The 15,385-nt window shown below is 40.8% G+C and overlaps 1 long non-coding RNA gene across 1 annotated transcript; it reads left to right on the top strand.

The window, feature by feature from the left end:
• Window positions 1-3,783: 3,783 nt before the first annotated feature.
• LOC311227881 lies at window positions 3,784-14,358 on the top strand. Its single transcript, XR_014619646.1, has 3 exons — window positions 3,784-3,867; window positions 4,199-4,256; window positions 14,088-14,358. It is a non-coding gene; the product is annotated as an uncharacterized lncRNA (long non-coding RNA).
• Window positions 14,359-15,385: the final 1,027 nt, after the last annotated feature.

Raw genomic sequence — 15,385 nt, forward strand, 5'->3', positions numbered from 1 at the left:
CTGTGGTGTTCCACAAGGAAGCATACTAGGTCCGCTACTGTTCCTAATTTATGCAAATGACATGTCGTCAGCTTGTGACTGCAACTTGTTCCTGTTTGCGGACGACTCAGCCCTGCTGGTCTCTGACAAGAACAAGTTACAGGTTGAAAAAACCCTCAGCTCAGAACTAGGCAAAATCTGCATATGGCTCGCTGATAACAAACTATCATTACACATGGGCAAAACAGAGTCCATTCTCTTCGGTTCAAATAACAAACTCAGCAAGACCGACGGCTTCTCAGTTACAGTGGGTGACAATATTGTCACAAGGAAAGAAGATATTACCTACCTGGGTTCCATCCTAGAGGCAAATCTTTCCTGTGACAAAATGGCATCCAATGTAATAAAAAAAGTCAACCAACGAACACGATTCTTGTACCGGATCTCCTCACTGGTAAACAAGAATACCCTGAAGACTCTAGCAGGAGCACTCATTCAAGGGTACTACGACTATGCTTGCACCTCATGGTACCAAAGCACCTCAAAGGCGCTAAAAACAAAATTACAAACATCTCAAAACAAACTGGTCAGACTACTGCTTGACCTTACTCCTAGAACCCACCTCACCCCTGCCCACTTTGACAACCTAGGATGGCTTAGAGTAGACGACAGAGTACAGCAACTTGCAATGGGCCTGGTCTACAAGATACACTACACGACCAAGGTACCCATGTACATGACAAAATACTTCCCAAAGGTCAGTGAATACCACGATCACAACACCAGAGGGAGCTCCACAAATCATGTTAAACCCAGATTCGGCTCAAACAAGGGACTAAACACGTTTCGCAATTATGCCACATCAATGTCGAACGCCCTACCCAAAGCTGTAAAGGAATGTGAATCACTACCCACTTTCAAAAACACTCTCAAAAAACACCTAAGAATGAACGTCCTTCCAAGACTAAATTTCCTTTTTCAAATGTTACCATGTTACTTATCTACAGAATTTTTCAAATCTATGAATAGACCCATCTCAAAATTTATTTGGTGCAACAAAATGCCTAGGATAAAGTTATTGACACTTATGAAACCAGAATCCATGGGAGGTCTCGGTCTCCCCAACCTCCAACATTATTTTTGGTCAGCCCAATTAAGAAATGTACTGTCATGGTCGTTGGGAAGACGGGACTCACAGTGGTTTCAGTTAGAAGCTAAATTTGTTGACCCGTTACCATTGGACTCTCTCATATTTATAAAACAATTTAAAAAGATAAGAAACATAGGTAATTGCTTCACTGTTTTTAACACACTATGTGCTTGGAAGGACTGCTCAAAAAAACTGGGTATCACCAATTGTACCTCCATATACTCTCCTATCTATCACAATCCTGATCTAGATAAACATCTAAGATCAATTAATATACTCAAATGGGCTCAGTTGGGGATAAGTCAATTCAAAGACCTGTTTCATACAAATATGCAGTTAAAATCATTTATGGATTTAAGAACAGAATATGCCATCCCAAATACTGATTTATTTAAATATTTACAAATGAGAAACATTATACACATACTGAGAAGAGAAAATAAACTAAGACTAGAATTACATGAAATAGAAGAAATACTAATGTCATCGACCACAATTAAAGGTAAAATTAGTGAATTTTATGACATCTTCTCCAAAGAATGTCACTCATCTTTTTTGCCTTTGTTGAGGATCTGGGAGACAGACCTAACCATGACATTTGCAGAAAATACATGGCTAAATATTTGTGATAGAATACACTTTCCATTTACAAGTAACAAAATCAAAGAAGCAAATTTTAAATTTATCCATAAATTGTATTTAACTCCAATAAAAATGCATAAAATGTCTAGAGATAATTCAATAAACTGTCCTAGATGTAAAACTAACGAAGGAACATTTCTACACATGTTTTGGCACTGTGATAAACTAAAACAATTCTGGAATTGTATTCATTTATTTACAAAATCTGTATTAGAAACGGAATTTGACTTGTCCCCATGTGCCTATTTACTTAATGAATTACCAGAAATCCAGATGGATCCAAAAAAATATAAACTGCTGATTGTCATAACATACTTTGCCAAGAAATGTATTCTCTTGTTTTGGAAAAATGACTCTTCGCCCACTTTTGAGATGTTTCAAGATCAGATATCCCAGCTTCTTCCATTGGAGAGATTGACCTTGGAGGAGCGCGGCCGGGGGTGGATGTTCCGGGACCTTTGGTCTCCGCTGTTTTCTCGATTGAGCAGAGGGGCTGTTGATTGATACGGCTAGTGGCGGTATGAGAATATATCCGCATGCTGTCGCTGGCCGTGTCGATTGGTGGTTTTGCTGTTTGGTTGGGGGAGGGGTGGGGGCCGGGGGTCTTGGGATGTCTATCCCCGGTTGTGTATTTTTTGGAGGTGGGTTTCCCTAGTGGAAGAAGTTGTACAACAGACGCGTAAGAGGCCTGTCTGTTGTATAACAATGATGTTGTTGTTGTCATTGTTGTTATTATTTATTATTGTTTATTTAAAAATACGTATGAGAAAAAATGAACAGTGTAAACAATATCATTAACTCTGAATATAAAAATATGAGAAAAGCAAACAAGACGCGGTCTCGGACTGGTGGGGGCCTCTGATTCGAGGTCTTGGTGAGTCGGAGTGTTAAAGAGGCATGATGCTCTGGCTCGCTGGGGCGCCGGATTTGGGGTCCTCACGGGGTAGGGACCTTGGTTGTCGATACTGGAGATGACGGGTGCTCAAGTAATCTCGCCTTATGGTACATACATGTGGGTATATGCATGTATATATGTATATATATGTATGTGTGTATGTATATGTATATATATATATATTCTTATTAATTTATATATTTAATTTATACATGACTATTTTATTTTTCATTATTCTGATTTAACTGATGGTCTTGTCATTGTCGTTATTATTATTATTATTATTACTGTTATTGTCCTGTGATGTCTTGTTTATTAGTATTGTTATTGTATTGTCTTGTTTCATGTTGAAAAGGGAAAATAAAGAAACTGTGAAAAAAAAAAAAAAAAAAAAAACACCTAAGGGAGACTGCAACTCGAAACTGGCCCCTGTAAATGTCCGAACACAACCCCCTCCAATGTACAGTAAATGACCAAGTATGGTCTTGTCAATAATCCAATGTACAGTGTTGTTTGTACAGTTGTACAGTGTCCCCCACCCACCCCTCCTACCCAACCCCCCCCCACTCCTACCCCCCCCCCCCCCCCCCCCCCCACCCACCCAACCACCTCCAATGTACAGTCCCCCCCCACCCCGACCTACCCAATCCAATGTACAGTTTCTACGCCTAATGTATATACTCTTTTCTTTCTGGACTCTTTATGTATCACAAACAGTACTGTAATTGCAAATCTGGTATGTCATAAATGTATAGATGTAGCAGTACTGTCTATCTGTATGTCATGTATGTCATATATGTTACGATGAATTGAAAATGGGGGACCCTGATGTAAACAAGACGAAAGTCTTTCTCTGGTCTGCATCCCCTTAACAATTGTATGTATTTGAGCTGTACTGTACTGTACCCATTCTGCAATCTGTTAATAAAGTTTTTCATTCATTCATTCATTCACCCCTCCCCCAAATACTAATGAATTGCGTCACCTCCCCCTCCCCTAAATCCCATTTGTCCAATCACATTCTATCACCGCTCAACTGTACGCTCTGTCTATCGTCATATTTTTGGCCACAAGTGGCGCTGTTGCGAGTTTGTGGTGGCGCTGTTACAACATTTAGGAAATAGGAGCAGAGAAGAAGATCCCGATTTACAGAGCTAAGATCAACAAGTTAACGTTAGCGCCGCGGTTTGAAACTTTGAAGGTGAGTGTGTAAACTAGTCAATACGATCTTAAACATGTCACAACAGCAGTCATAGTGTATATTTTCAACAATACGTTTGTTTACCAATAGGTTAAAGTGTTTTTGAGTTCGTGTTGGCTTGGCACTGTTTCAACATTTCGATTTACTCGGTGACTCGACTCAGTCTCGTGTTTTCTGCTACAGCTGCAGCTGATCTATCATAATAACGTTACATGTATGGGAGTTTGCAAAGTTTAAATTGTATTAGCTGTTACATTAATACATTGTGTCTTCCTATCTATCTATCTCAAATCTCACTGTCTATCTGCTATGCTTTTATCTTTTACTCAAGTTTATTTGAAATCGAAGACACTCTGACGTCACGAGACCGCCGCCATCTTGGTATGAGGGTAACAAACTGATTTCTACCATCAAATGTGTAAACTGTTAATATGTACCTCAGTTGCGTGTGGGTCAATGAACACACTTGGGTTTATCAAACCGTGGGTTTAGTCTAGATGGAAATAGGGGTCCACGCGCACCCCCCCGGAAATGTTTATGCCACCTGATTTTTCTTAATCCTTAAAGTGTCTACTTTCAGAGTCTGCCAGGTGCCAAGCTGAAATAATGTCCGAAAGGCTCAATTTTTAACCCTTTATTGCACCTAACACAAAACCGAAACATTAAAATTTGATGTAGCAAGACTCAAGAGGCATAATCTTTGAAGTAAACAACATACAAAGACAAATGAATGCATTTTCCCATACAATTCTGACCCTAGGAATTCAATGGAATGGTTTTTTTTTTTACATTTTACAACATTTTGACTGTATTTCTGGACAAAAACGGCAAACAAATGCAAGAAATGCGTGTCTAACCAACTAAATTTTTATTTTTCAAACGCATAGTGAATATTTGTTGACAATCAGTTTTTTTTTCAATCCTCCAACTGTTTATTTGGAAATTATATTGGGTACCAAGCTCAAATAATGTCCCAAAGGCTAGTTTTAACCCTTTATAGCACCTAACCCAAAAATCTAAAAATGAAAATCTAATGTAGAAGAGTCATAACTTTTGAAGTAGACAACCAATACATTTACCTTTTCATGTCACTACCAACTTGCTGACCTAAACTACTCATCCTCATCGTCACTGAAGAGATCTTCTAATTCAATTTCTTCCATCTCCAGCTCTTCATCCTCATGCTCGTACTCTCCATCCACTTTACCCACAGACAAGTTATTGTTGGCGTAATCGGTCACCTTGTCAAGGGCTGCATGCTCTTCTGACTCTGCTCTCTGAGCCAGTACCTCAACAAGAGAAGGAGGGAGGATGGGTCCAATTGCCCAGACCGGTTCCAACACCTCCTCTTCTCCTGTCTTCTCCCAGCCCATGCCTGGATCATGTGGTTTTGGGCTCTTGATTATTGCCTTGTCTGCTCTCTTATAGAAGGCTCGCTGGACATGTGGAATGAGACAGACCTTGGCAGGCGTTCCAGGTCTACTTTTGACTTGGAGTCCAGGACTTTGTCAGCGCCGACCATCTTTCTCATCATTTTCACCTGTACTGTGTCAACTGATGTCATCCGTGCTTGGCCATACATAATGCATGTGAAGCTCTCCATCTCCTCTTGAAGCTCATCAGTGACCATCCAGTCTGCACCAAGCTGCCTGAAAGCTTTGTGGAGTTTACAAGTCTTTTCCAGCTTCTTCAGGGGATTCACCTTGCATTTGCCTTTAAAAGCGCTGGTACAGTCCTCCCCAGTAAAGTCGTAGAATCCCAGCAGTGTGCTACAGTAGTCGGGGCCCAGTAATTCCTCAGCAGCAGGGGTAAAGTTGGCATTCTTGGGGAATTTGGGGCCAACTCTTTTGAATGCCAGCTCTGGCAGTGTCTCGGGAGGCGTGATCTTAAGGCTTCTCATCTTGGATGACCTGTCATAGAGAGGAAGGGTCCTTTTCTTGGTGCTCACATGGCTCTCCTTTAGGGCTGGGCGATAAAACGATAACGATAACTATCGCGATAAATTATTTCCTCGAAATAAACATGAAACGTGGTCGCAAAGTTTCGATATATCGATTTTCCAAGCTTGGATATGAGCACACGCACTAACAACCAATCGGTGAAGGAGATGGCCGATAGAGGAAGGAGACCCGGAAGGAGGTAGGACTCGGTAAACAAGGCTGGCTATGGCTAATTAGCTTGCACGCCGCTATTTCACAGGTTACCTGCCGAGTTGGTGTGTGTTTTGAATTCTGATGGTAACTGTTATAGTAGTGTGGGGTATACGGTGGACGTCGTTGCAATGAATTGGGCGGAACAGAGTATTTTAGGGTCATTTTTTAGTACATTGTCATGAAATACTCCGCTTGGAAACGAGGCTGGCTATGGCTAATTAGCTTGCACGCCGCTATTTCACAGGTTACCTGCCGAGTTGGTGTGTGTTTTGAATTCTGAGGGTAACTGTTATAGTAGTGTGGGGTATACGGTGGACGTCGTTGCAATGAATTGGGCGGAACAGAGTATTTTAGGGTCATTTTTTAGTACATTGTCATGAAATACTCCGCTTGGAAACGGGGCTGGCTATGGCTAATTAGCTTGCACGCCGCTATTTCACAGGTTACCTGCCGAGTTGGTGTGTGTTTTGAATTCTGAGGGTAACTGTTATAGTAGTGTGGGGTATACGGTGGACGTCGTTGCAATGAATTGGGCGGAACAGAGTATTTTAGGGTCATTTTTGAGTCATGAGATACTCCGCTTGAGATACTCCGCTCTGCTAACGTGCGCGGACTGATGACGACATCAATTCGACTCTCGAGACATTCACAGCAGCAAAACAAGTCAGCCCGCGTATCGGCGCCGGGCATAATAAGTTAATTAAACTTGACAGACATTATATCGACGATAATTATCGATATCGAGTTATATGAAAATAATTTTATAATTTTATCGCGATAACGTTTTTGGTCATATCGCCCAGCCCTACTCTCCTTCACTTCTTGAATCATGATTCCCCCGGCGCTGTTTACCACATTTGAACCATGAACGTTGGTGGTGATTCTGCTCAGGTTGTCCCACTCGCTGTGAAAAACAGTGTTTCCCTCGCCAGTGGTGATTTCAGGGGTCATGTTGGTGGACATCTCATCAAAAGCATTGGCCATGGCTGTCTCAAGTTCCATACTGAAGTCGTATGTCTCCGAGTGTCCTAGTCGTGAAAGGATGGTTGTGAGCTGTAAAGATAAACACATGTTTTTTTTGTATCAATATCAAATACCTGTATGAAGCATAGTTGAGCAATGACAATGTAGGACCTCATAAGCAATAAGTTAGTTGATCACTCACCTGTTTGCTTCGATAGAGGTAGAGTGTGGCACACAGGAGGATGTGCTTTTGGAGTTTCACTTCACTTGCTGTTAGTTGCTGCTCGACACTAGGGCTGCACGATTTTGGGAAATAATCTAATTGCGATTTTTCTGACGGATATTGCGATTGCGATTATAATTTTTTTTTAAGCAGCCCCACAGAGGTTTATTGTAAAATGCGGCTTGCATCTGGCCTACGCGGTGGGTCTGTTCGGGACACAGAGTCTGAAAATGTTTCTTTTTACCTGGGAATCGATACCGGAACGGTACCCAACGGTACCTTTTTTTCCTGTACTTTACTCTCCCTCTCTGAAGTAAACTGCACAACACAATCTAAAACCCCTTACCTCCCTCTCCCAAACTGTTCCTACAACAATTTTTTTTATGTTGCATGATCATGTATATTTTGTATTATAATTTTTTTTGTGTTTAAATATCAACATTATCTGGCAATCCTCAGTAAATACTATCAAATGAGATATGAGACACGTGCACACACACACATAAAAGGAGAATGGCTTAAATTATTTTAGAATACTTCAGCTAATGAAGTTAAATGTTTTATCAACTATCCAGTTCGTTTTTATAGTGCAACGTTTTTCTACTTTTCTACATTAATTGAACCAGTAGAGAGAGAGATGCCCCCCCCCCCCCCCCCCCCGCCCCGCTCCCCCCCACCCTTTCCTTACTCGGCTCAGATGTTTTCTCTGACTTGAGCAGGGTTAGCTAGGAACAGCTTTCTCAAGCTTCGCACCTTGGGCATGGAATGGGCTACATGACCATTATCCACTTACACCCCGGTCTCGGCACGGTGGTGTAGTGGTTAACACTGTCGCCTCACAGCAAGAAGCAGGGTTCGTACGGGTGCTGGAAATCCTTGAAAATGCTTGTATTTCAATGTGCTGTTTTCAAGGTTTTAAATGTGCTTGAATTGTGTATAAAGTGCTGGAAAGTTATTGAAATTGTAATTGCACTTTATACTTTAATAATAAATCGCTATCTGACTGAATAGTTTGGTTTTTAGACAAAGAAATAAAATAAGTCGGAGCGACTCGCGAGCCTATTTTGCGTTCGCCTTTCATGCAAAATGAAATGTGGCTCGGCCCCACCCCGTAGTGTTTTTACCTGTGCCATCTGAGAACAGCGCGCACGCGCGCGTGTGTGTGGCCAAAATGCCGGGAGGCTGGCTGCCGTTTTAATGAGCTCTGGCTCGGAGATATCAAATATAATTCAGAGGAGAACATCCTCGAGTAGCCGTGTGCAAAATATGCAGAAAGGACTTGAAGATTTTTACCATGGGGATTGGGGGAGTCTGCACGTTCGAGCCACGTTGAAAGGTGAGCCACTGAGCCATGGGTGTTATTAACGTGTCTCGGCCTGGCTCGCCAGGTAACTAAGTTCGAGACTACAAGTGCTCCACACCTGTCTCCGTAAATGTTTGTTATAAAAATACCACTTCAATAATCGAAATAGTCAAGTAACAGGCAAAATACACTAATGGAATTACAAACTCGTGTTTACCGGACTCTGTTTTTCACCGCAGTGTTGTAGCATGTAACGTTAGGCAAATCAACGTTAGCTAATTTCCTCTCATGTATTTCAAAACACGAAAACTTGTTGTGTATTGAAATGGTATTTTATTTTTATAACGGAACATTTACGGAGACTGGTGTGGAACTGGTGTGGAGCAGTTGTAGTCTGGAACGCAGTAACGTACTGTCTACCTGTATGTCGTGTATGTCATAAATGTTATGATGAATTGAAAATGGCGGACCCTGATGTAAACAAGACGAAAGTATTTCTCTGGTCTGCATCCCCTTAACAATTGTGTGTATTGAGCCATATTGTATTGTACCCATTCTGCAATCTGTTAATGACGTTTTCAATCAAACGTGACGAGCCAGGCCAATTTTAGCATGTTTATTTATGGAATATGCAATCTAACAGCTAACGTGACCTTTACAGTTAATTACATGGATAATAATGTTAAGGTAGTTGGTTCATTCCAGGCCATCATTAGGCTCAGTCTAAAATTCATAGGCAGTAGCCTATAAATGAAAATGAAATATACATTTATAATATCATAATGATCCATTTAGATTAGATGTCAACATTAAACAATAAATACTCTTAAAGTTAAGTGCAACCAGTGAGATTAAATTAATAAAACACTTTGTTTTATTTATAACACACTGCTCCTTTTTATTTAGGGAAGAAGCATCAAATTCTGATGAAAGCACGTCTAAATCCAGGTCCTGCATTAGTGGATTATTTCCAGCAGACAAGCAATGCATCAAGCAGCACAGCTACATCCACATCAACAGCCAGCAGTGTAGTGAGAGCCAGAGCAGCCAGTGGAGGAGCTTGCAGTGGAGTTGCCCCTCTACCATCCCCAGGCTCATCCAAGAACCAGTCAACCAGCAACACCACAGGCACCATTAAATCATTTGTTACCTCTAATCCAACACTTAAAGCTGAAATATGCTGGGCAACAAAAGCTGTAACCAGCCACTATTCCTACCATTCATGTAATGACATGGGGGCCATGTTTCAAACAATGTTTCCTGACAGTGAGATAGCAAAGCAATTTACTTGTGGGGAGAATAAAGTGGCATACCTCACCACATTTGGGATAGCTCCTCATTTCTCTTCCCTGAAAACTTTATTAACAGATTGCAGAATGGGTACAATACAGTACGGCTCAATACACACAATTATTAAGGGGATGCAGACCAGAGCAATACTTTCGTCTTGTTTAATTTACCACAACCGCATAAGATGCTGGAAAATCTTGAAAATGCTTGAAAAGTGCTTGCATTTTGCCTTGGAAAAGGTGTACAAACCCTGAAGAAGGTCCAGGGTTCGATTCCCGCTTGGGGACCAGGTTTCCATGATGCCAGTTACCCAGGTGGGGGGGATCTCCCAGGCCTTTCTGTGTGGAGTTTGCATGTTCTCCCCGTGCTCGCAAGGGTTCCCCCCCCCCCCGATAAGATAAACCCAATGGAAAAACATGCACAACAACAATAGATCGCTAACGCTGTGGCGTCCTTGACGAAGACAGACGGGAGCACTTGGATTGGTCCCCTGGCGCGGCTCACGTTGACGCCTGTCTGCTCCCGGCTGCCCTTGGGGGGGAAGGACGACGGGATGGGTTAATCGCAGATACGAATCGCATTCATGCATCGCATGCGTGCCGAATGATGACCTCTGAGCAGGTCCTAAATTATTATTATCCACTTACACCCCGGTCTCTCTTGGTGAATTTAAATCTGTATTACATAACTTCCTACAAGAAGAATGTTGCTGCTTTCTGTAGTCGGGTCCCAACTGCAAAATTACTGTATTACCCTGTATTATACACTTTTACTATCATGTAGACTATTCTGCTTTGTTTTTGTGTTTACATGTGATGTATTGTATATTGTATACATGCACATTTATTATGTTCTTGTGTGATGTATCGCAAATTTTTATTGCTGTGTGATGTATTGCAAATGTTATTGCTGTCATCTTGGCCAGGTCTCCCTTGCAAAGGAGATCTTGTCTCTCAATGGGACTTCCTGGTTAAAATCTTATTATTATTATTTTTTTTAATTGCAGGCGATTTGATAATTGCATCATTACAAATTGCGATTTCGATAAAAAATCGATTAATCGTGCAGCCCTACTCGACACACATCTTGTGTAATCGAATAGACCAGCAGCCTCTGCGTCTTCTCACACTTTTCTTCATCAAGTGTCCCAGTCACCACTGAGCTCAGAAATGGTACAAGATGCTCTGGGAGCAGTTCATCCATTTTCACAGCATCCAGCTTGTGTGCAGTTGGGGGCCATGGTAGCTCCTTTGACTCTTTGAATGCCTTTTTAATGTGAGAATTGAGGGTGAGTGCTGCTTCTTGTAGTTAATCAGATGTTCCAAGTTTGTACGCACATTTAACTGCTTCATCTACAGTAATGCTTGAGCTGTATATAAGGTTCAACTCTAGAATATTCACTATGTGCTTTAAAAAATGAAAAGGTAGTTGGTCATACACACGTTTGGTCATTTCTTGCTGTTTTTGTCCAGAAATACAGTCAAAATGTTGTCAAATGTCAACAATAACCATCCCCTTGAATTCCTAGGATCAAAATTGTGTGGGAAAATGTATTTTCGCTCTGTAAGTCGTCTACCTCAAAAGTTATGCCTCTTCTACATTATATTTTCATTTAAAAAAAATTGGGTTAGGTGCTATAAAGGGTTCAAACTAGCCTTTGAGACATTATTTCAGCTTGGTACCCAATATAATCTCAAAATAAACACTCGGAGGATTGAAAAAAAAAATTATTGTCACCAAATATTCACTCTATGCGTTTGGAAAAAGGTAATTGGTCGACACATTTTTTGTGTATTTTTTGTATTTTTTGTCCAGAAATACAGTCAAAATGTTGTCATGTCAAAAATAACCATCCCATTGAATTCCTACGGTCAGAATTGTATGGACAAATGTATTCATTTGTCTCTATGTTGTTTACTTCAAAGGTTATGCCTCTTGCTACATCACATTTTAATGTTTCGGTTTTGGGTTAGGTGCAATAAAGGGTTAAAAATGGAGCCTTTCGGACATTATTTCAGCTTGGCACCTGGCAGATTCTGAAAGTAGACACTTTAAGGATTAAGAAAAATCAGGTGGCATAAAAAGTTCCGGGGGGTGCGCGTGGACCCCTATTTCCATCTAGACTAGTTTATTTAACATCTAGTTGTGACGTGACGACAAGAGCAGGTTCACAGTAGCGAGGCAGTTTGTAAGCAGTAGTACTACAGGTACGATGGCTCGTAGTAGACGATAGTCAAACTGGATAATCATTTAGCCAATGATCTACAAAATGCATGCGTTGAGCTCCGTTTTTATTACATGGAATTATAAACAAAAGGTCAAGAGCAATGCGTTTGGTTAGCAGACATGTCCAAAAAAGGAGTAGAGGGAAGCTAAGCTTATTGATCCCTACCCCCTTACATTTATGTTTGTTCTTCCATTAATTTGACTAGATATAACATAATTTAGTATATTACAATATAGAATATACTTTTACTTATACTGGTATTTAAAAGAAAAAAATCAAATAAAATTGATTCACTTGACAGCAGTGAATATAGTACAGCACTACATAACATAATATAACATAACTTTGTTTATCCTCATTACTCATTTCTGTATTTCTCTAATGTGTGTTTTTTTTAGCTGCTTTTTAAATTGTGCTACATGTTTACTCGGTTTGATGTATTCAGGTAAATTATTCCACAACTTCACTCCACACACCGATATGCACATGCTTTTCAGCGTAGTGTGTACTATTTGTTGTTTAAGATTCCCTCTCCCTCTTAAGTTATATTCTCCTTCCCTGTCTCTGAACCATTTTTGAATGTTGCCTGGGATTAGTTTGTATCTGGCTTTGTATACAATGAGGGCAGTTTTGAAATCCACTAGATCCATACATTTCAATGCTTGTAGCTTTATAAATAAGTTATTGGTGTGTTCATAATATCCTACATTGTTGATTATTCTTATTGCTTTTTTTTGCATGGTGCATATTGGCTGTAGAGTGCTTTTGTAGGTATTACCCCACACCTCCGCACAGTAGCTCATATACCATAGGAAGAGTGTACAGTACAGTGTATACAGTGTTTTTTGGTTTAGAATGTGCCTTATCTTGCATAAAACACCAACACTCCGTGCCAATTTAGTCCTGACATATTTGATATGAGGTTTCCAGTTGAGTTTGTTCACAGTATCCATAATTTCATTTTTATCCGTTTTTCTCAAGAAGATGGTACTTGTGTTTCGTTATATAAAATAATTAGAAACACCTCCCCCTTGTGGCGGGGTTATCTCCTCTGCCAGTTTACATTAACAAAGAATCTGTTGAATCTTTCTGCCACCTCATTTTTCTTACTTACTGACTTTCCCTCATCTATAAATTAATCTGGAAAGCCAGAACTGTTGATTTATTTCTTAGAATTGAGTTTCGAACCTGTCCATCTCACAACTGATGTCTCTACAGGTGTGTGTGCGTGTTGTGGTGGCTTGGGGCGCAGCGACACGAGAAGGCCTGAGCTCAGTGTTTTGGGCACATGTAGTGATGCACGATATATCGGCCGCTGATATAATATCGGCCGATATGGCCGTTTTTTTACACATCGGTATCGGTCCGATTTTACATGTTTTGGCCTTAAAGGGGAGATGAAGCGTTAAACAATATGAGCCTAGTTTGTTTGTTGTGTACCTTGGGTAAGACATGGTCCTATAATCAAATGTGAAATCCTGCTTATTTGTCTGAAAACTCAAATGTAATTTCCCTGTTTTTGCCATGGGCGCTGCCAGTTCAGTGTCGCTATGTGTTTTTTCTTAAAGTATTCAATTTAATATTTAATATATTTATTATTGTTGTGAGAGTAAGAATGCTTAAGTGCCTGTAGTCTGTAGTAAACTGTGCCGTACTGTGTTTAAGCCAGAGCAGCAGACGGAGGACCTGTTGGTTCTGACCGAGTCCTGGTTCTGCCTGCTGTCCCACCAGCCCATAGACATGTTCCGGGGAAATCAGCACACAGCCTGAGCTGCACTGTGGGGCGATGAGCATATTCACTGAGTACTGAGCACAATGTTGCCACTGTCTCCTCCATAGACATATATAAAGACTAGATGACTCACTGGCCAAGTTAGTAGACAACATTGTCCTAATAAATTAAATGAGTCATATAAATCTTCAATCGCAGCAGGGACCTCAACAGGTTTTCAGCACATTTTATTATCATAAAATGTGCTTCTTGATATGAAAATGTGCTTCTTGATATGAAAAGTATCTGACTGATGCACCTAAATTATGTATTTCTGTTGTTTGTCTCAGGTGATGTGATTACTCAACAGTTTGGGGACTTTCTGTCTGTTGAAGCAAGAGATAACGGCTTCCTCGCCTACGGGAAGGCTGGGTCCTGGTCCTGGCCCAGCTCATCACAAAATCCAACACCCTCAGGAAGCGCCAGAGAAAAGATGGTGGAACTAAAAATGGTTGAAGCAGAATTGGAGAAGAGGGCCATAGAACTGCGATACATGCCCCCCACATGACATTATATACATTGGAGAGTATATACATTTGAGGGGGAAGAAACTGTACATTGGAGGAGGTGGGGGTTAAGTAGGTGGGGCGGGGGGGGGGGACTGTACATTGGAGGTGGGTGGGGGGGGGGGGGGTAACTGTTCATTGGAGGGGGTTGGGTTATAGTCCAGTCATTATAGGCCAGAATTAGGCTAAACCTAGGACAAATTGCAACATTAGCAAACTCAACTGATTTTGTATCCTCAAATGTCTTTAGTGAGAGAAAAAAAGTCCCAAGGAATCCCATCATGGGAAATGTGTTTTTTTTCAATGTTTTGTTACCCCTATAGTCCAGTCATTATAGGCCAGAATTAGGCTAAACCTAGGACAAATTGCAACATTAGCAAACTCAACTGATTTTGTATCCTCAATATGTCTTTAGTGAGAGAAAAAAAGTCCCAAGGAATCCCATCATGGGAAATGTGTTTTTTTTTCAATGTTTTGTTACCCCTATAGTCCAGTCATTATAGGCCAGAATTAGGCTAAACCTAGGACAAATTGCAACATTAGCAAACTCAACTGATTTTGTATCCTCAATATGTCTTTAGTGAGAGAAAAAAAGTCCCAAGGAATCCCATCATGGGAAATGTGTTTTTTTTCAATGTACTTGATTGCTGGCAGGATCACTGACGACACTGTCTTTCAGAGATTGTGACGCGTTAAAATTTTGAGATAGCTCAAAAGTAAAGATACCATTTGATTCTAGACAACCTCGGGTTTCCAATGAGACCAACCATGTCATGTTACCTCATTGGAAAGGGGGCTACATACCTAATTATTCAAAGTTAAGATGCTTTTTTGGGGAGGGAAATATGGCCATCCTTGGCCTTCTACCTCAATATATGTTAATGAAATGGGTTACATGGGTACCTACAAGCCTCCCCTATACAGACATACCAAATTTATGTTAAGCCCATGTAGTTTTGTGCAAGAATCATGTAGTGTTTTGCATGCTGTACAAATATGTAGTTTCCGCCTATTATAAAAAAAACCCATCTCCATGGACCTATCCCCACGGACATAAACCCTAGAGCCCCATCCTCGTGGAC

This window comes from Notolepis coatsorum, assembly GCF_963971535.1.
Source record: "Notolepis coatsorum genome assembly, chromosome: 5".
Classification (NCBI taxonomy): domain Eukaryota; kingdom Metazoa; phylum Chordata; class Actinopteri; order Aulopiformes; family Paralepididae; genus Notolepis; species Notolepis coatsorum.